The 20293-nt window shown below is 47.5% G+C and overlaps 1 long non-coding RNA gene across 1 annotated transcript; it reads left to right on the forward strand.

Moving 5' to 3' along the window:
- Positions 1-2085: 2085 nt before the first annotated feature.
- Positions 2086-17884, forward strand: LOC147915015 (uncharacterized). The gene is made up of 3 exons (XR_015554594.1): positions 2086-2286; positions 14786-15105; positions 16678-17884. It is a non-coding gene; the product is annotated as an uncharacterized LOC147915015 (long non-coding RNA).
- Positions 17885-20293: the final 2409 nt, after the last annotated feature.

The raw sequence follows: 20293 nt of genomic DNA on the forward strand, positions 1-20293 counted from the left end.
GTGTACAGTTGCATAAACACTACCATAAGCAAGATACACTATAGAACAGTTGCCTCCCAAGGTCCCCTCAAACCCCTTTGTAGTCAACCCCTTCCTCCACCCCCAGCCCCTGGCAACTACAGATCTGGTTTCTGTTTATAGTTTGTGGGGTAAAGACTTTTAAAGCAAAGAACGAAAATAGAGGTGTAAATATCAATGTATGCATGCCAGAGTCTCCCCCTCCTTGACTCCTGTCCCAGGGGTGGGGAAAGACAGATATTATTGCAGACTGATTGAAATGGTCAAGAGGATCATTTCCTTTCAAATGTCAGGTTTAGGGCTTAACGCAGGAAGAAGGATGAGGTAACTGTGGTGGCTCCAGCTCACTGCATGGATCCTGCTTAGAGTGACAGGCGAACAGCACCTCGAACAAATGTAGTGCTGCCCTCAGATCCAGGTGGAGGGAGGCCCGTCGTCTTCTCACTGCACTCCTCTGTCAGGTGAAGGATGGGCCCACCGCTGGTCTGCGTCCCTACTTCTGTGTCATGCTCTGGGCCCCAGGACCCAGAAACGCTAGGCTCAAGTGGTGGCGAAAGGCTGGCTGTGTATGGGGGTGGTGGTGTAGACGGAGCTTAGGTGTGCTGGGGAGTCTCCCTGCCCTGCAGTGCCCCAGCTTAGGCTGGGGAGTAGGAAGAGAAGGGGAGGGAGCTGCAGGCCTGGGCTGGGGGCTGGAGGCTGGAGGGAAGCTCTGCAAGGAATCTGAGAATTCTAAATGTAAACAGGCCCTCGTAGGTCATTAAGAAATATATTTTTCATTATGGAAACATGTATTTTCAAAATGGAATATAGCCTGTTTTATTTATTAAGTTACTAGCTTGATTTCTAACATAAATACCTGGGCAGGTGGTGTGTAGGCCTCTTTTGATACTCTTGCAAATGTTGGAGGCAGGCCTAAATGAGTCTGTTGAGCTTTCTCAGAGATAGTTACCAAAGCTCCCTGCAGACCAGGCTCCCTGGTGGCACCCCCGTACCCATCTCCTGAGGGGGTGAGAGAGGAGGAGAAGAAGGAAACATTTATTAGATGTTGACTATGTTCTGGAATCTGACCTGGGCCCTTTCTCTCACATTTTCTCATTTGGGTCTCAAGTCCCCTGCCAGGTGGCTGTATCAGTGCCAATTTATAGATGAAGAAGTGGAGGCTTACTGACATTTAAGTGCCTTAGGGGTCCAAGCTGGGATTCCAACCCTAATCTGTGAAACTCCAAATCCACCAGTCTCCCATGTTGCCATGAGAGAGTGCCAACTCGCTTCTGCTCTCCTCCCCACCAGGATTCGTAGGGGGCAAGGAGTCAGTCACTTAAACGGGTTGCAATGAGGCCTGTGCCACTGCTTTGGGGGAAAGAAACTCAAGTTTCCAGAACCTTCTCTGATTGACCCTATTTTTGTTCCAAAGCAGAAAAGGGCAAGGCACAGGTAGTTAGGGCAGGGAGACTGCAAACACCCAGGGAAAGAAGGTACATATGAATTAGCCGTGGGAGCAAGAGAGAAAAAGGGAGAGGGGGATGGTTCAGCACAAAGAACTTTGGCCTTTGAGTCAGTCGTGGTTTCAAATCCAGATCCCACTACTGACTGATTGTTTGACTTTGACGGAGTCGCTTAATTACCCAGAACCTCAGTTTCAATATCTGAGAATATACGATTGATAGTGGGCTTTCTTCTCAGAGTCCCTGTGAGGTGAAATGAAGAGGAGCCAGTACGGCACCTGGCCGAGAGCAGGTTTTCGGCCGGCTCATCCCTTCCTCCCTCTCCTTCCTCTGGTTGACTGAATCCCCCAAGCCCATTTTGGCATTTTGTAGATTTCTACAGCTGAGAAATCTAAAAATAAACTTGAATTATGGTGGGTTTAGTGCTGAGGTCCCTGGCAGGCACTTCTGTGTAAATAGCAGAAGTGAAAAAAAAAAAAGGCATTTCATTTCTAGTATTTGAAACTCGAGTTAACCCCCATCATGTGGGTGACTCGGTGGAGGAGCGGGAGTGGCAAGGGGGAAGGTTTGGTATTTTTTCGTGGTTGTTTTTGTTTTTGTTCTGTGATGATGTGGGGGACTCTCCAGGGACGTGTGTCACAGAGCTGTAAGGAGAAGGGGGAGGTGAAGGCAGGGCAGGTGGGAAATTTGATTCTGTCCCTGACGTTATAGGGCAGAATTAGGAGAGGAGGAGTGTGGGTCAGTGGATGGAAAAGGGGACCCCACACTCAAAGGCCCCGTGGTTGTCATGCCTTTCCTATCTCCTGCTCCGAGTCACAGTTGGGTAAGTTCCTTAATTCATTTTTCAGTGAGCTTCTGAAGAAAGGCCATCTTTGGGGACTTGCCTTATTCCTGAAATGCTAGTACGTCAGAGACTTGGTTTAATGGGGGTGTGTGTTTGTGGGTCACAGAGACTCATGAAAAGAGAAAGCAAGAGGCGGGCTAACTTGACCGTGGGCCCACATTGATGGGAGTCACAGGTTATTCTTATTCTTGTTATTTTTAAGAAAATGCTTTCCCATCCCTCAAATCTAATTTTTCACTATTCCTACAATCCGTGTTTCATAGGCTCAGTAAGACGAAGTGAACTCCCCCCTGGTCCTAGGTGGGAGAGCCAGCACTTAAGCTGCCTCCTTCTTTATACAGGGCTGGCTCGGCCAACCTAAGAATGATGTGCAACTTGGGCTCAGGGATCCATCACTCTAACTTTTACCCTGTGACCTTGACTTCTGCAACTCTTTCTTTTTTAATGGACATAATGACATTATATGTCAACATTGTTTTTTTAAAAAAGAGTGAATAATCCAAATGAAAACATACCATACCATGCTTGGTATTTGCATTGATCTAGAAGTCTCTGAAGGTGATTTTATGGAGAATGTAGCCAAGTTGTCTCCTGTTCCCACTACAAATAACCAGAGGGAAGGGATGTAAGCAGCAGTAAGAGGCTGTGGGATAGATCCAAGGGGGAGCTTCCTGACTGTAGGGGGTTGATGAATGTAGGAGCCACTGGCAGATAGAAGTGACACCTTTCCAGTCCTCTGAGCCTCCAGCACCTTTCAGTGCTTGCCAAATACCACCACCTCTTACCCCTTGCTGGTGCCTGCATTCATCCTTCTCGAGCCAGCTCAAATGCCCCCCTCAGACTTCCCAGCATTGCCGTGAAGAATCACGGGCTTTTCTTCCCTGCTCCATGGTGTGACTCTTGTACTTCTATTTTGCACCTATGTTGTCCTCCCTGACTTCATGCCAAGCCCTTGAACTCTCCTTCCCTGAGTTCTCAGAGGATAGGGGTGCATTCCATTCGCCTTTATCAAACCAATACCTAAGGGACACCTGGTACCTAGTCAGTGCTCATTAAAGGTGTGCTGAACTTCACAACAATGAGTTGCCTATTGGTGGTGGTTGTTTTTTTTTTTTTTGAATCTTGTTAAATTTGATAAGCTCAGTCCCCAATGCCAGCATGCATAAAAATAGGTACTCTCATGCTCTGTTGGTAGGAATGTAAACTGGTTTGACTTTTCTGGAGAGTAATTTGAATTACTTAGAGTTTTATATGCCTTTTGATGTAATTATTTTTTTAAATTTTCTCTCTTCCTCCCTCCCCTCCCCTCTCCTTCCCTCTCCTCTCCTCCCAAGGGGTTAGTGAACAGCTTTTCATACAGATATTGCTATTGTTATCATAGCAATGTTTTTTAAAACAATAGCAAAAATGGGACCAATATTAATATGGATTTGGATAAATAAACTGTGATATAAATTCTGTCATATTTATACATATGATAGAATACCATGTAAACATTACAATTGATGACTGTATATGAATATTTGTTATCCAAATAACCAAAGTGCAAAAGCCAATTACAAAATAGGAAGCATGGTATGATCCCAAGTTTGGGATCCCAATTTTTGGATCTATCCATGGGAAAATCTTTGGGAGGATTTACACCTAAACGTTTTAACTCTTTATTTGGGTGGTGGGATTTTAGGAGATTTGACTTTCTTCTCTTTATTTCTCTGAATTTTCTCAATTCTCTACAATGAACGTGTGTTACGTTGAGAACACGGAAAAACATTTTTCAATGTCTTGAGGTGATTCTCTAAGTAAATTGCTTGGTCCTCAAATTCTGAAAACTGCAGAAACCAAATCAAAACGTAGGAAGTTGGAGGTGGAAGAACTATTAGAAGGCCTTTGGGCCAGAGGTTCTCAAACTTGGCTGCACGTTTGAGTCACCTGTGGAGCTTTCAAAGCGCTACGGCTCAGTCCACACCTGGTGCCAATAAATTGGAATTGCCAGGGGTGGATGGGGGCATGAATGTGTTACGTCTCCCCAGGTGATTCTAATGTGCAGCCAACTTTAAGAACCACTGCTGTTGAGCTGCACTGTCCAACCCAGCAGCCACTAGCCACACGTAGCTATTTAAATTTAAAAATGAAGCAAAATTCAAAATTCAGTTCCTTAGTCACACTAGCCACGTTTTAAGCGCTCAATAGCCCATGTGGTTAGTGGCTAACGTATTGGACAGCACAGCTCTAGATCTGCCCCTCAGTTTTCAGGAGAGGAGACCAGAGAGGCTCCTGGCAGGTGCCTCCTGACGCCCATGGAAGGAGAAGGTCGCTTTCCTTGCCTGCGCCAGGGCTCAGAACAGATCTGCTAAGGCCATCGATAATTGTATGCCTAGAAAGTTCCTTCTTCTTTCTTGTGTCTACCCCATCCTCCTCCTTGAGCAGGGGTAAGCTTTATGCCACATGTTTATTTTCAAGGGCTTGACGGGCACAGGCCCTCTAGACCTGTTCAGCCTGGTCAGGCCAGCAGGCGAGCTGTTTACTTGGAATCCAAGCGCTCAGAGGAGAGCAGAACAGAGCTGAGTGTTTTCCACGGCTGCTGAGAAAGGTGAGTGAGCCGAGGCAGAATAACAAAAAGCCACTTCAAAAACACACCAGAAAAAGTCAGAAAGCAGAGGCAATCAAAGGTTTGAGACACACACACACATCCCCAAAACCCTAACAAGAGAGCGAAAACAAGTCACAGGGGAGCTTCTAGCCCTGATGGTTTCGAGACTGTCGCGGTTGCTGACTTGAGAACGGGCCTGTCCCAGCAGTTCTGAGAGGAGCCAGGAGCTGAGGCTGTGGGGGCTCAGAAACCTCACCTGATTCTGAGAACTGCGTGACCTGGGTGGTGGGACAGTCCCTGAGCCCTCTATGTCTCTGGGAAGACAGGGGTGTGTGGGAATGGAAGGGTCAGGCTGGCTGGGTGAGAATGTGGGGGCTATTTTAGCTCAGAGACTGATCACTGGTTAGGAAGCAGAATCTCACCTGACCCCGGGCTACTGGGACCTACCGCCTCAGAAGGTAAGGTTCCACGCACATAGTCCATCAGGGAATTCAAAGACATAAGGCCACCCATGTCTAGCAAGTTCCTCCTTCAGGAGCCAACCATGAAGATGCCAAGCCAGAAGGGAAGCCTGGTGCTCTCCTCACCTCATCCCATTTCCCAAACTCTACCACAGGGCAGTGAAGTACAGTGAAGAGAGCTCTGGAGTTGGAGGACATGAGCTCATGTCCCAAGCACTGTCACTTACTTGCTATGTGACCTCGGGCAGGTCAGTTACCCCTCCGGACCTTAGTTTCTTGACCAGTAAATTTTAGGGTTGGTCTAGACCAACGGTTCTCAAACTGGGCTATATATTGGAATAATCTGGTGAGCTGTAAAAATAAACGAGATCCTAGCTGTTCTGGGACACAGCCTGGGCATCAGGATTTTTAAAAGCTCCTTAGATGATTCCAGTGTGTAACCAAGCTTGAGAACCACTGGTTTATCCAGTGCTTCTCAAGTTTAACATGCATAGGAGTCACTTTGTTAAAATTCTTGTCTAATTCCATAGGTTTGGTTTAGGGTCTGAGAGTCTGCATTTCTAACAAGCTCCCAGGTGATGCCCACGGACCACACTTTGAGTAGGAGCAAGTCCATCTTTAATGTCCACTTCACTCTAACCAGCAAGCTGAATTCCATGCTCCAGCAGCTCAATCAGTTTTTGTTTTGGTAGCTGGCAATAGTTGTATATTTCTGCCAATAGACATCATTGCTTCTAGGTTCTTTCTTTTTCCTCCCTCTCTCACAAGAATCATTTAAATTCTCACTTATCATTTGAAATCTGACTCGATCCTGTGGATATGAATCAAACAGAGATCTTCCCTTCAAGGGCAGAAAATGAAAGATAAAGCCAGACTGTGACGTGAGTTCAAGGACGGGCAGAGGCCATTTTTATTGGGAGGGTTGGGAAAGACTCCATGTAGCTGATAATAACAGTTAACAAGTATTGAGCTTCCATCTCTGCTGGGCACTGTTCAAGTGCTTTACGCAGTTGTCTCATTTAATCCTCACAACAACCCCATGGTAGGTACTGATAATGTTCCCCAGGTTATACATGAGGAATCTGAAGCTTGAAGAGAAGCAGAGACTTTTCCAAGCAAAGAACAGTGCCGGGACTTGAACTCAGGTCTCTGTGTTGACTGCTAGTCCACACAGAACATGGACAGTATTTGAGCTGCATGCCTGACCAGACCCGACCAGACCCAATCAGACTCAACCAGATCCAACCAGACTGGACCAGACCCAAGCAGACCCAACCAGACCTGATCAGACCCAATCAGACTCAACCAGATCCAACCAGACCCAGTCAGACCTGACCTGACTGGACCAGACCCAATCAGACCTGACCAGACCCGACCAGACTCAATTGGACACAACAGGACCCAGCTTCTTGGCACCAAGTTGTTGTTGGCGGGGAAAGGGGTGGGATGGGGTTTGCATGAGTTTAGGCTGCTAGAGTAACCTCTCCCCTCACCTTCCATAACTCCTCAACCAGAAAAGGGCAGGTGGTCACAGTTTTCCACCCCCACCCCCTGGGCCCAGGCTTCAGGGCCCTTGCATGGAGCCTGGCACCTGGATTCACACTTTTTCTCATTAGACTGCCTGTCCCAGCATAAATCTATGCTGCCTGCATCTTTTTCTACCTGTGTCATTTTCTTTTCTATAGGAGAACAGGCAGCGAGTCCAGCTTTGTGACTGTTTTGTTTTCTTTTCATGGGCTTGTCCCTTAGTAGGAATCTAGAATGTAACTTTCCAAATAGCGCTGCATAGAAGATAGTCTGAGGCTACCCAGATTGCTACAAATTCTAAACTTCTCAGATGCCACTGGGTTCTTAACCGAAATGGTAGTCAACAGCTCACCCCAATAGTTTTTCCAACTTGACTCAACCCATCTTGTCTCACTTTTATGGGACTAGAGTGGGAGCATGAGAAAGAAGGAACAGAGACTTCCTTGTTCCCCCACTAGATCTTGGGTTCCTGTCTTTTCATTTTTTGTATCCCCTGTATGGAATATTATGCAGATAGATACATAATAATGTTTGTCAGATGAGCAAATGAAAGTGATTTGGGTGCATTTTCTTATTACGTCAAATGAATGGCAGCACTGATAGCTTGTCCCGCTTGGCCCTCAGGCAGGAGAGTCACCTGGCACAGGCTTCAGCTTGTGAAGGCCCCGGAACCCTGTGGGCTCAGTTACTGGGAAATCTTTCTCATTCACCACAGCTTCTCAAGTTCTGCAACAGCTCAGGAAGGCGAGGTTTTCTTAAGAGCCCAACCCCTTGATATACCGGATGAGTTGTAGAATGCCAAGCAGCCCAGTACTACTTAGGCAGCGCTGGGATTGTAGAATGGAAGACCCATGGAAGGAGGAGTCTCCTCTCTTCTCTACCTTCCAGAGAAAGGATCACCTTCTTATAGTGGATACTCTTAAAATTATGGATATCTAACCTTGGAGGCTGGGATGAGATAAGTGAAGGGTTCAATCCACATGGAAGAATTTTCCACTGCAGATAGTTTTTGTCCTGTCATTTAAAAAAGAAAGAAAGAAAATACAAAGAAATGACATTAAAGATGTACCAAGGAGCTAAATGTGCCCAAGAATCTAAAGTAACTCTGAGTTGGTCAACTGGACCCAGCCAGGGAAATGTTCCCATTTATTCAGCTTGTGTACATAAGTAAGAAAATATTGTCAGGTCAACCCCTTAAGACTTCCTCTTATTTCTTGAGTCTTACAAGAAATGAGCCAATGAGAGGTATGCCCCCACTGCTGAGGTGCCTGTTCCAGGGGGAGAGGGTCCAGCAAGAGGGGCGGGAGTTAGGAGAGGCCCCCACAAGTCCTAGCTCTGGATTCAGATGGGTGTGCTACTGGCATCACATTATTGCTATAGACCCAACCCTCTTCCGCCGGCTTTCCCTGGGGACCCGTGTGATTAATGCATTTACACCATCTCCTCTGAAAGCATCATCCATCCCAGGGGGATATAAACCGGTGATTGGTGCTATTTCTATCCCCTCCTTCAATAAATAGCTGCTTTTCTTTATTTTAATTGCTGGGGTTAGAGTTTTTGATTGTGTGGAACCATGAGGTGAGCCAGTGGGGAACCTTTCATTTAAATCTTTTGTTTAACAAACAACTTTCCTTGAGTATCCACCTGCTCCCATGACTTTATCTATGTGTTGTCGACTTTTAAACCTATTTCTTTGCTTTGACTGCTCTCCTTAACATTAAAATCACATTTCTAATTTAAAAACAAGAGGAGAGAGAGAGAGAATGGAAATTGGATTTAAATGATTGAAGTTAGCCTCGGAAGCCATTCTGCAGTACACATTCAGTGACTTCTTTTCCAGGTGCCGTCTGATGTTGGTGGTATACTGGTGAGCATAACTGCCTTCCAGGTGCAGAAGTTGAGGCCACAAGAGGCTGTGATTTGCCTAAGGTCTCATAGAAAGTTAGTGGCAGAATTGGGACCAGGGCTTTCCCCTCAAAGCCCTGGATAAAGCCTTAAAGCCATGGTAATGTAGTTGATTCATGTGTTCTTGAGTTGCTATTACTAGGCACTAGTCTGTCTTCCCCAGGAGACTGAGCTCCTCATGGGCAGGGACCTCCTCTTCATCCTCTCTGTATCCCTGCACCTCCCAGCTCGGTGGCTGGCACATACTGGGGCCTCAAGAGAGGTGTGGGGAGTAGAATTGGGTGGTTAAATCTGACTTGTGAGACTCTTAGCCGTAAACAGCATGAAGTGAGGCAGGCCGGCCCCACCCCATCCTCTCCACTCAAGTATGTCCGAAAAGCTTAGCTCAAAGCTCACCTTATTTAAGAAGACTTTCCAGACCAACTCAGTCTCTGAATTTAGGAGCAAATCCTGTCTGTTCCCCTCATTTAGCACTCTCTATATGCTAATTTATGTGGGGACGGGGCAGTATGGCAGACTGTCCTAAGTGTGGGCTGTGGCTCTACCATTTCCTAGCCGCGGGATCTCGGGTAACTCCACTGAGCCTCAATTTCCTTATCTGTAAAATAGGTCTAGTAAAAAATCCTCCCTCACAGGCTCGTTGTGAGAATTAATTGGGACAAGTCATGCAAAGCGTTCAGTGTGGTGCCAGGCGCTCAGTACATTCTACCTGTTATTGTTATAAGTTTTCACAACTGAATGTTTTGTTTCTCCACCTTCTCTGATGATGGTTACCTCACCTGTGAAACGGAGGAAATAATATGCAATCTTGTTGGATTGTTATGACAACTGCATGAATAAGAGAATACATGTAAAAATGCTTTGTAAACTCTGAAGGTTTAGGTGTGAAGTGTGGCTGCCCCCCAAGATTACACAACTGGTAAGAGGTGGTGCCCTCCTGGAGCAACCACACCCTCCCCCAATACACATACACATAACATCCACACAGCAGCAGCAGCACCACCAACACCACCAACACCACCACCACCAACACCAGGAAACATCTAGGTGGTCTGACCCCTGCTGGCATCCCAGGGAAGTTGCTCTCTCCTTATTTCAATAGCCACTCACTGAGCCCTCTGGGCTATCTGAGCAAGCAGTGGTGGATTGGCAAAAGATGAACAAGACATGGACCTCATCCTCAAGAAGCTTACAAGGCCGCAGGGGAGAAGTGTGAGCAAAAGTTAATCTAAAAGAGGCCGAATGACACAACAGCAGTAGCAACAGAAAGACGGAAGGAGGGTTTGGGAGTGAGAGGAGGCTTTATGCCAGGGCTGGCATCTGAGCTGGTGTTTGAAAGATGGGTAATGTATTACTGCGCTAGGGCTGCCATAACAAAATACCACAGACTGGGTGGTGTACACAACAGAAATTTGTTTTCTCACAGTTCTGGAGATTAGAAGTCCGCTAGGTGTCTGCAGGGTTGGTTCCTTCTGAAACCTCTCTCCTTGGCTTGCAGATGGCTGTCTTCTCTATGTCTTCACACGGTCTTCCCTCGGTTTGTGCTGTGACCAATATCATCTTATAAAGACACTAGTCATATTGGATTAGGGCCTACCCATGTGACCTAATTTGACCTAAATTACCTCTTCAAAGGCCCTATCTCCAAACATATTCTGAGGTACTGGGGGTTAGGACTTCAACATATTAATTTGGGGGGGACACAATTCAACTTATAACAAGTAGAATGTTTTCTTTTTACATTCGTTCAATTACAAAAGTACTCGTAAAATGTGAAATGTTGAAAAGCGCAAAAAGGAAAATAAAACCACTAACAGATGACCATATCTACACAATCTTTTTTAAAAAAAAATGAACATATACCTTTCAAAATGGGTTTATACTTCATAGCACCTGTTGTTTTGTAACCTGCTAGTTTCACTTGACAAATATATCATGAAATTTCCTCCTTGTCGTTAACTGTTCTTCCACAACATCACTTTTAATGGCTGCATAGTGGTCCATTATAAGGATGTATTCGATGTATTCAATGTATTCAGTGAATGGATAGTAGGATTTTGATTAGCCAAGATTGGGGTAGAGAAGGAGTAGCTTTATGGGAGGGGATGTAATGAACCCCAAGAACACAGTCATTGATTACACTTTAGCAAACTGGGACCAGCCGAAAGAGTTCTCAGAATCAGGTAGATTACCCTTACAAGAATGTAATTTTGTGTGTGTGTGTGTGGGTAGACTGTGGATGTGAGGGTACTGCTGCTTCTGAGAAGTCCTGAAGGGTCCCAAGAATGAGGCAGCTGTCCAATTTATGTCTGACTAATGAAAATCTCAATCAGACCCAACGGGGCAACCGAAATCCAATATTTGACTCTATAGGGTGAGACTGAACTTGATGAACACGTAATCATTTTAATTGAGATGCTGCTTTTTGATGAGCAACTTTTAGTGATTAGTGATGGTTGCTTTTCCCATCCATCACTCCCCTCTTTCCTTCCCCACTGTTCATCCTCAATGAAGAGAAATCCTTGGTAAAATGAAGCCAAGAGACAGAGACTTAGCGATAAAGATTTGTTGGTCTTGTTTCAAACTGAAGACTTGGAGGGATCCAAAAGGGAAGTTCAAGTTGGACCAGGAGGGCGTCTAAGGGAGAGAGGAGGCAGGGAGAGGGGGAAGGGAGCACAACTCCACGGCATCCACCAGGGTGGATTTCAAATGATCTAATAGGCGATTCAATAGGAAGAAAATGCTTAGTCCTGTTAATTTCAATAACTGAGCCTTTCAAATTGTGTTTATAAAGCCTGCAGAGTCTTAGGTTTCATTTGCACCATGTGCAAGTGGGAGAAGAGGAAAGTGGGAATGACTTTCTTGTGATTTGTTAGAGAAAGCCCACAGAACAGTTTAGGAAGGCAGAGATGTCAGCTACAATGTTATTTCCAAGACAACCCATTCTCAAGTGAGAAAACTAGTCAGAATCACAAGTGTCTTTGGGGGCTCTTTTTACAGGACATGGCAATTTCTAAAGCCTTAGGAATCTTACTAGACCCTTTTGTTTACCAAATGCGTCCAGGGACAGATTTATTCTAACCAAGTCCAGCTGGGAACAGCGATGAATGTTCACACAATTCTGCACATTGCCTAGGAGAACAAGATGTATATTCTTGTGAAAATCTTCAACCTAATCCCTTATCAAATTTGATTCTTTGAACTGGTTTTTTGATGTAGGGTGGCACCTCTCCCTCCTCAGCTGCGGGGGAGAGAGCCCATCTTCTGCAGTTCCTTCTTAGGTACTTGCGTTCATGATGCTGGCTTGCATTTTGGAGGCGATTTCATCAGTTGGCATTGTAAGGACAAAAGCAGGCCTGCTGAGCTCAATTTTACTGGCAGAAATAGACAAGGAATGAAGAGGTTATTACTTATTAACTGTGAAATGCGGAGCGTATGGTGCTTTTGTTTGCCGACACCATCCTTTGAATTCCCCGTGATTGCGGAAATTGTAAGGCTTTCCTCCAGTAACGGATTATACTGACACCCCTCCCGAGTGCTGTGGGCATGAAGAGGGTTATGTAAATGATTGCTACTTTTAGGAGCTGCCAGCCCCTCAACTTTTGCGAGGACATAGGAAAAGCAAATCCAAGAAGGATGCAATTCACTTCAAACCTTGAACAAATCCACATCATGAAAACCTAGTTAAGATTATTTGCTATAAAAAAGGATTTATCACTTTGCAACAATTCACTATGTGATGACTTTAAATAGATAGCTCCTCTCATGCATTTTATATCTTTTTTTTTTTTTTCAAAATGAATCTTTGTTGAGACTACACTGTGTGGCTAGCTCTGTAGGAAAACCACATAGGCCATGTCTCTAAGGCAGACGCACGCCCCCTCATTCTGTGCAAATGAGTCTTTCGGTGTCTTTCAGCACCCACCTCCAGTGCCTAGTGAGTGAGTCATGCCACCCAGGAAAGTGGGGACTGCTTCCTAAGAACAGCGCTCACATTCCAGCAGACAGTCATCCTGGAGGCTGGCAACCTCTCCAAATGCTTGCCAAGCAACACATACAGGGCCTAACAGACGCCCTGACGGGGACCAGGTAGCCAGAGAAGCAAGTCATGCACCTGAGGAGGAAACCTAGGACAACGACACGCCAAAGGCCCAATGCCATCAAGGTGCCCAGGGCGAGGGGGGCCATCAGGACATTAATGCCTCATCCAATTATGAAAGATGACTCTATTTAATTCACTTGAATTAAAATAGGAAGGCCACTTCCACTCCAAGGCGGAAGATGCTGTCAGTGGATGCAAAGTGAGATTGGAGGACCAGGAAGCAAAAGTGCCACCTCCCCTGAACCTGTCACTGATAAGACTGAGAAGACACCATTTCACTCTTCTGGTTACCTTTCACAAGTCCCTCATCTGTTATCCTTTCCGAAGAATGTAGATTCTCTTGGGAGGAAGCAGGCATCACTAGTGCCCTAAAGTGCTAAAGCCCAGGGCGGGCAAGGAGAAGGCACGAAGGGAAGGACAGGTGTGTATATGGCGAAAAAGACAGTTAGTCTCACTCCCCACTGAATGTAAACTCCTCGACCACAGGGGTTTTTGTTTTGTTCATTATGTGTCCCCAGCACCTAGAACCCAGTCTGGCCCATTTTAGGAGTTCAGTAAGTATTTCTTCCATGAGTGATTCTCAAATACCGAGATGAACTAGTCCTTCCAATGAAGTGGTTGCTCCACTGCGAAGCTCTATGGGAGCAAAAGTGGTGTAAGGTACGGAGCCTGTCCTTAGGTCTGGCTGTGTGCTAGCCCTATAACCACTTGGTATTCATTCACTCATTCACTGAGGAAGATTTCCTCAGCCCCGCTTCTGTAGTACACTGTGTGTATTAGTCACTGGGGGCACAAAGATGAAAGTCAGTAAATATTTCTTTAACACCACCACAAGCCAAGCTCTGGGGTTACCATTGTGACTCAGGTTGGGACCATACCCTTTGGTAGGAGACACAGACTGTTAAAACCACAGACAGGGGAGCATCTCACTCCACCTGGAAGTGGAGGTGCCGGGAAAGGCTTCACAGAGGAGGGCACATGTGGGCTGCTGTTCACCAGGCTGGGGCGGGGCTGGGGGAGCATTCCCCACCCCCCAACCCGCTGAACACGTCCTTCCCTCTTGCTAGTCCTTCATTGTTCACTCCCAGCTTGGCTCACCCCAGGTCCTGCCACCCCAATAAGAGTACAGCACAGATGTGTGTTATTACTAATCCCAGTAAGTGTGAGAACTGTTCCCAGAGCTGGTGACATTATTGGTGCTGGTATGGCTAGGGTACTGGGACTCCCATCTAGCTGCTCTTCCTTGGTCTGGCTCCCTTGGGAACTTGTTGTGGGAAGGGGGACAGGCTGGGCAGGATTAGGGTATTCCTGGGTCCTCTGAACCATTGAAATACCGCTGGCCCGCACCAAGGACCAGTGGATGGTAGGACCGTGCAGTCTAGCACAACACAGTGACAATGTCTTCAACGACGCTGCCTGAATATGGGAACAGTGCCTGCCCTTCATTCGGAGACATCCATGCCCAGGCTGGAGGGCCTTTGACAGGGAAATATGGTGGCAAGTTGGACTAGAGGGCATTTCCACCCACATAGTTTGTTCTGATCTAGTAATTCTTTCAGGTCTCGAGTCTGAGACGTCAGAACCCCTTGTGGCTGTTAAAATGCAACTAGAAGAATGTTGTTTTGGTACTTTTACACATCAGCTGCTAATCTTGGCAGGATTTTCCCCTTCCCAGGGTATAGAGAGAGAAGAGGAAGTGAAAACAGGAGGGGAGAATTCTCTTACAGCACCTCTTGCCTCGTAGACAACAACCAAAAACCCCCTTGGGTTTGAACAGGGCCTTGTACTTTTTTGTAGCTCGTCCCCATCCACAGATTGTCTCATTTGGTTCTCAGAGCTCCCCCAGGTGGGAGGCACAACTCTGAGCTGCTCCAATTTCGCTCTCATTTGCAGACAAGAAGTACTCCTGGGGCTGGAGGTGAGGGCTGAGGACCGGCTATTCCGGGAGAAGGAGGTAATTCTTCAGAGACGCTGGGGGTTTCTGAGTTTCTTCAGGAAAACTGGATGGAGGCTCATCCATACCTGGTGGAGAAAGGTCTCTGTGAAGAGGGATCCGAGCCGACTGCCCTCTGGGTGGAACTTTTCAGCCGTGGAAGATGGAGGAGCTGGACTCCCCAGCACTGAGTCACCATCTGCTGATCTCCCCTGGCCGTGGGACTCTCCTGGCTGCTGGGGATCTCCCACCCTGAAGCCTTTGAGAGCTCCTGATTTCGGTATGTGCTGCCAAGAGAGGGATGTCTTCCCCAGAGACCAGTAGGCATGTTTCCATCCTTTCTTGTTGCTTTAACAGATTTCATTGACAACTGGAGGTATGCAACAGGCCAGTGGGAAGGTAGGGAGAACATGGAGGCAAATGGGATGAGACCCTTGTTCTCCAAGAGACTGCAGTCTCCTGGTGCAGACACACATGGACACAAACACAACACAAGGGCTGAATTGAGGGGCGGTGGGGAGGGGAGGGAGTGCTAGATGCCACTGAGGCAGCATCATGTCAAGGCCAAGTCCCAGGGCAGAGTCCCCCGGCCGGTGCCCCCTGCTCTGGGAACCATGTACTCCGCACTGAATATCAGCAATGCATGATTGGGCAAGTGTGAAGTTGCAAGGGGGCCAGAGTGTCTGTAATTGGGATGGTCCCAGGGAATTCAGGATGCCATTCCCATGGTCCTTTGGGAAAGACTCTGTAGTATGGCTTGAACTGAGAATAAGGGGCTGGGACGTGGAGTTCAGACAGGGGATTTGCTGGGGAGGGGACATCATGGTGACCCTCTCCTGCCTCCTGTGGGTTTTGGCTTGGTTGGGGTTTGGGAGCTTGGGGCCCAGGAGAAGCTGGGGATCAGAGTTACTGAGAAGGAAGGGATATTCCTCTCTTTGTTTGCCAGAGGTCAAATGCAGGGCCACTGGGCATCCCAGCAGGACTGAGAGCCAACAGACCAGAACAGAGAACAAGGCTGTAGGACCATCGTGCAGGGACATCCCCCTCACACATTCTAAGATCTGTTCCTATGCCTCCAGGTCTGGAGGATTGAGTTGAGGCTGAGATTCAGTCTGGGCTGGGAAACAGACCCCCGCCCCCCGCCACTTCCTGGTTTGTTGCTGCTCCTGTCTATCTCTGCCCTCACTTCTCACCAGGGCCTTCCTTCCCTCCTGCAATGCCCTTCTCTCCACTCCCACTGCCCTTCACTCCTGTGAAGCCTTCCCTGGTGTCCTCACGCAGGAGTGCTCGTCTCCCTCCTCTGAGCATCCCTGGCTCATGGGACCACGCATGTGACCCTTGCTGGAGGTGTTCACATTCTGCCTCTGTCTCCGAGATTCTCACACCCTAGGCCTGGGCCCAGGTCTCCCTCATCTCTGAGTGTGCCCCATCACCGAGCTCTCTATTGAGCTATCAGTATGTATTGAATGACCACATGGCAAAGATCTGACACTGGCTCCTCTGCCTCTGTCCATCACCTTCTTTTCTGGAGAAGAGGTAGTTTGTCTGTTTCTGAGGAAGAGGGTGGGGAGAGGGAGATGGGAAGGAATATTCATAGCAAATTCCCCTTGGATGGAAATCTCGGATGAAATCTCATCAGAGTCAGGATTGAGGGCTCAAGGGGCACCCAGCTAGGGTGACTGGGAATGACAGAGAAGTTTGCTGGTCTGGAACAGGAGGAAGGGGGCAGAAATCTTTGCAAACAGGGCCCTGGCATTGTAGGAATTTGCCCAGACTACAGGCTTGGAAGGGGGTTGGTTTTCCGGGTGAGGCCAGGAAGGTCTGGCTATTCCAGCCTCTTCTGTCTTTCTAGGGTACAGCGAGTGGGGTGAATGACAAGGAGCCAAGGTACTGGGCAGCCTCCAAGGGTGGCCACCTTTGACCCCAGAACCATGTTTTCAAATGGATAAAGCTCTGGTACAGGGTCGATTCAACAACTATTCAAATTTCCTACAAGCTGATATCTACTTCCTTCCCCTCAGTCCAGGCTCAGCCTTCCCTGGGAGAGGCCCCAGCTCCTAGGGTAGGCCCTGGGTGGAGAACTTGATGGGATGGGGCTTCATTCACGTCCCTGAAGTCTTTTTTTTTGTGAGGAAGATCAGTTCTGAGCTAACATCTGATGCCAATCCCCCTCTTTTTGCTGAGGAAGATTGGCCCTGGGCTAACATCCATGCCCATCTTCCTCTACTTTATATGGGACACCACCACAGCATGGCTTGACAAGCAGTGCGTCAGTGCTGGCCTGGATCCGAACCTGCGAACCCTCCGGCCGCGCAACGGAGCGTGCGCACGTAACCGCTGAGCAACCGGGCTGGCGCCCCTGGAGTCTTGAAACTGGATGAACAGGAAGCATCCTGTTTAAAACTTACATAAACAATCTCACGCCTTTTCTGAAGTACCACGGAGGGGGGTGAGTGGAGCCTGTGGTGCGTGTGAGGGGCTGTGACAGAGGGAGAGCTTCTGGGTTGGCACTGGACCCACCTCTGATTCCCAGGAGCTGGGCCCTCAGCAGCTGGGAACCTGTCCTGGCAGCCTCCCGTCCCTCCTTAGTCAACCGCACGCACACCCCGAGTGCCGTAGGAAGCGCCACTCAGCCCAGCCCGGCTGCTGAATCAGTCACCATCTCTTCATTTTGATGGCAGCCTGGATTTGTTATCCTTCAAAGATCATCTCTTGGAAGGACACCAGCCTCTTATTACGTCTTCCAGCCTGCCTGGGGGCAGCTCAGCTAATCCGGCATTCTTGGGCTGGTGTATTCACTTCTGGCCTGGGTGTTCTGACGCCACCTCTGGCACCAGCAGGGTGGGAAGACGGACAAAATAATTAGCCCAGTGAGTTGAAAGGAGAATTAATTCCCCTGTACAAGCTTTTGTTTCTTCTCTTCCTGGGTAACTTCAAACGTGTTAATCCAGGACTGTTCTTTTTCCTTTTGTAACAGGTCTCATTTACAGCAGTAGTGTTTTGTGGTTTTTTTAAAGTGTGTTCTTCATTAGAATGTAGTACATGTGAACTTTATAACATTAAAGATCTTTTCCCTTGTTTATTATAAAATGATTTAACTATATTAACCTCAGTTTTGAAAAAAGAAGAATAAAAATCACCCCCAATCTTACCACAAACATGCTGGATCCAGTTTCTGAGTTTTCCCTTCCGGTCTTGGTCCAGACGCATATTTAATTGTACACGGTGTGATCCCAATATACATTTACTCTTTGAAAGAGCCTAATCTGACATCATATGCATTGCCCCATGTTGCTACATCACATCAAGACACGAGAAACCTTTAGTATTATAATTTATTTAATCAACCTCCTGTGGCTGGAAATTTGATTGCTCCTTCTTTCAGGCTTGGAACAGAGATGTTCATCTGTCTTTTCCAGGCTCTGTCAGTCCCTGGGGCCCAGGAGAGAAGGTGGTCTAGCTTCGGGGGTCTATCAGGGTTCCAATGACTCCAGTGATCCTTTGTCTGCTCCCCCCACTCAAGCCCTGGGCCTGACTCCTGCCAGTCGGCTCCTGCTGTGCTCAGGGGCCCATGAGAAGGAGCTCCCACCACTGAGTAGGGTAAGGGCATTTCCAGGGCACATTTGTGAGAAGTTTTTCATTTGTGCGGGCACTCACCATCTCCTCTATCAGACCAAAGGCGGGGGCCGTGTCCTACTGGATCTTTATTCCTGGTGCCTGGGAGAGGTCTTGACATATATAACAGGTGCCCTGTAGTTGTTTGCTGAGGAATGAAAGTCAAAGAATGAATCCCAGCTCACAAGGAAACATGTAAGCCACCAACCTCTGCTCTCTCCCCAGCCTGGGATGCAGAATCTGACAACATTGCTCTGCTTTAGAGGCCCAGGGGCTTTGACTCAGGGCAAAGAGCCCCCTTATTCAATAGCTTACTTCTCCCTCCCAGGTAGCCCTGCACCTCTTTCCTTAGAATCCTGGTCCATGCTGTCCCTTCCCTATTCCAAATTCAACTATAAAGTGATGACAGTTTAATAGAGCAGAGTCCCCGTCCCACCCTCTACACCCAACTTGAGGTCTCCCTTTATTTAATAGGGTGACCAGCTTGTCTCTGTTTGCCCGGGACTTTCCCAGTTTTCCCACTGAAAGTCCCCCCTCAGTTCCAGGTAAAAGGGACAGTTTTGTCCTAGTTCCTCGCATCCAGTTCTTAACAACATCCTGTAGAGGGCGCTGGAGGCACTGCACAGGCCACAGATGCCCAAGGGGACCCAGCCTTTGCCTGCTTTCCTGGGTGGGATGGAATATTACAGGGACACCATCAGGCTAGGGGTTCTGCCTCCGGCCACAATGGGTCAAAAAACAGCCCACCTTCTCCCCTCTGGCAGGGAACGCCTGTTCAGGGGACTGACGCCTGTTGGAGAAGAGGCAGTTACCTCGTCAGACAAGCCTGGGGCTCTGAGCCCTCTGTTGCTTGCTCCTGAGAAGGCAAATGATAGAAATAAATTGCATCTTTGCAGGCGATCAAGCTACCCAGTGTGTTGGAGCTCTAACTACCCTGCCAGCAGGACGCCCCAGGTGCATCTACCTAGAACACCTTAGGCCACAGCAGAACAAGTCGACCTGCTTTTTTTCAAGTGTGTCTATTACCTCTCCGCCTTCCCCTGGTTTATAGACCTACCTTGGGAAATTAAGTGGGAAATCATAAAATTTACTTTCAAAGTGGGTGGCGATATTGAAAAAAGAATCTTGCTACAAAAATTCTCATAAGAGAGCAGACACGCACAGATCTGACTTGGAGCATCAGCCTGGCTGCAGCCAACGGCAAGTCAGCCCTTCCGACCAGCACGGGTTTCCCGGCGCTTCACACACATCAGCCCCCTGCTTTGGTGTATAATGCCTATTGCTGATGTGTTGACGTGTTCACTTGGGTTGCAAAGTGTTCAGAACAGATACTGTGGTGGTGGGATCCCTTACCAACGCTTCCGCTTGCTCACCCTTTGTTGTTAAGCTACCTACTTTGGGCAATAATTACAGTTCATTAAATGTGCTGTGAAAACTGTTTTGTAAGGAGGGCCTGGCTGAAAACACCAACAAAATGATTTAAATACACAGAGCTGCTGTTTACGACGACTCAGAACGTCATCAATGAGGATTATCCATCTGCACAAATATTTGGGAAATGACTACTAGGCTATCAGTCTTTATTACTGTTCCGTAAAGAGAAGTTATTTGCTTTTAAGCCCTCCTCCCTCTTAAAAAATCATTTGAAGAACCGGAGGGGTGATGAGAAAAGTGTTGGTGCTTTTAAAGAGTTGCAGAAGCGAGAAGGCCAGTTGGCAGTGAGTTTGAGTTTATATCTCCCAGTTGGAGGTGTCTACCACCCATAGCACTGGAGTCAGACAGACCTGGTGGGAATCCCGTCTCCACCATAAATTAATTGTGCAATCTGGGACAGGTTATTTAACTTCCCAGAA

This window comes from Ceratotherium simum, chromosome 16 (assembly GCF_057802395.1).
Source record: "Ceratotherium simum simum isolate JZ-2026a chromosome 16, ASM5780239v1, whole genome shotgun sequence".
In the NCBI taxonomy this organism is placed as follows: Eukaryota; Metazoa; Chordata; class Mammalia; order Perissodactyla; family Rhinocerotidae; genus Ceratotherium; species Ceratotherium simum.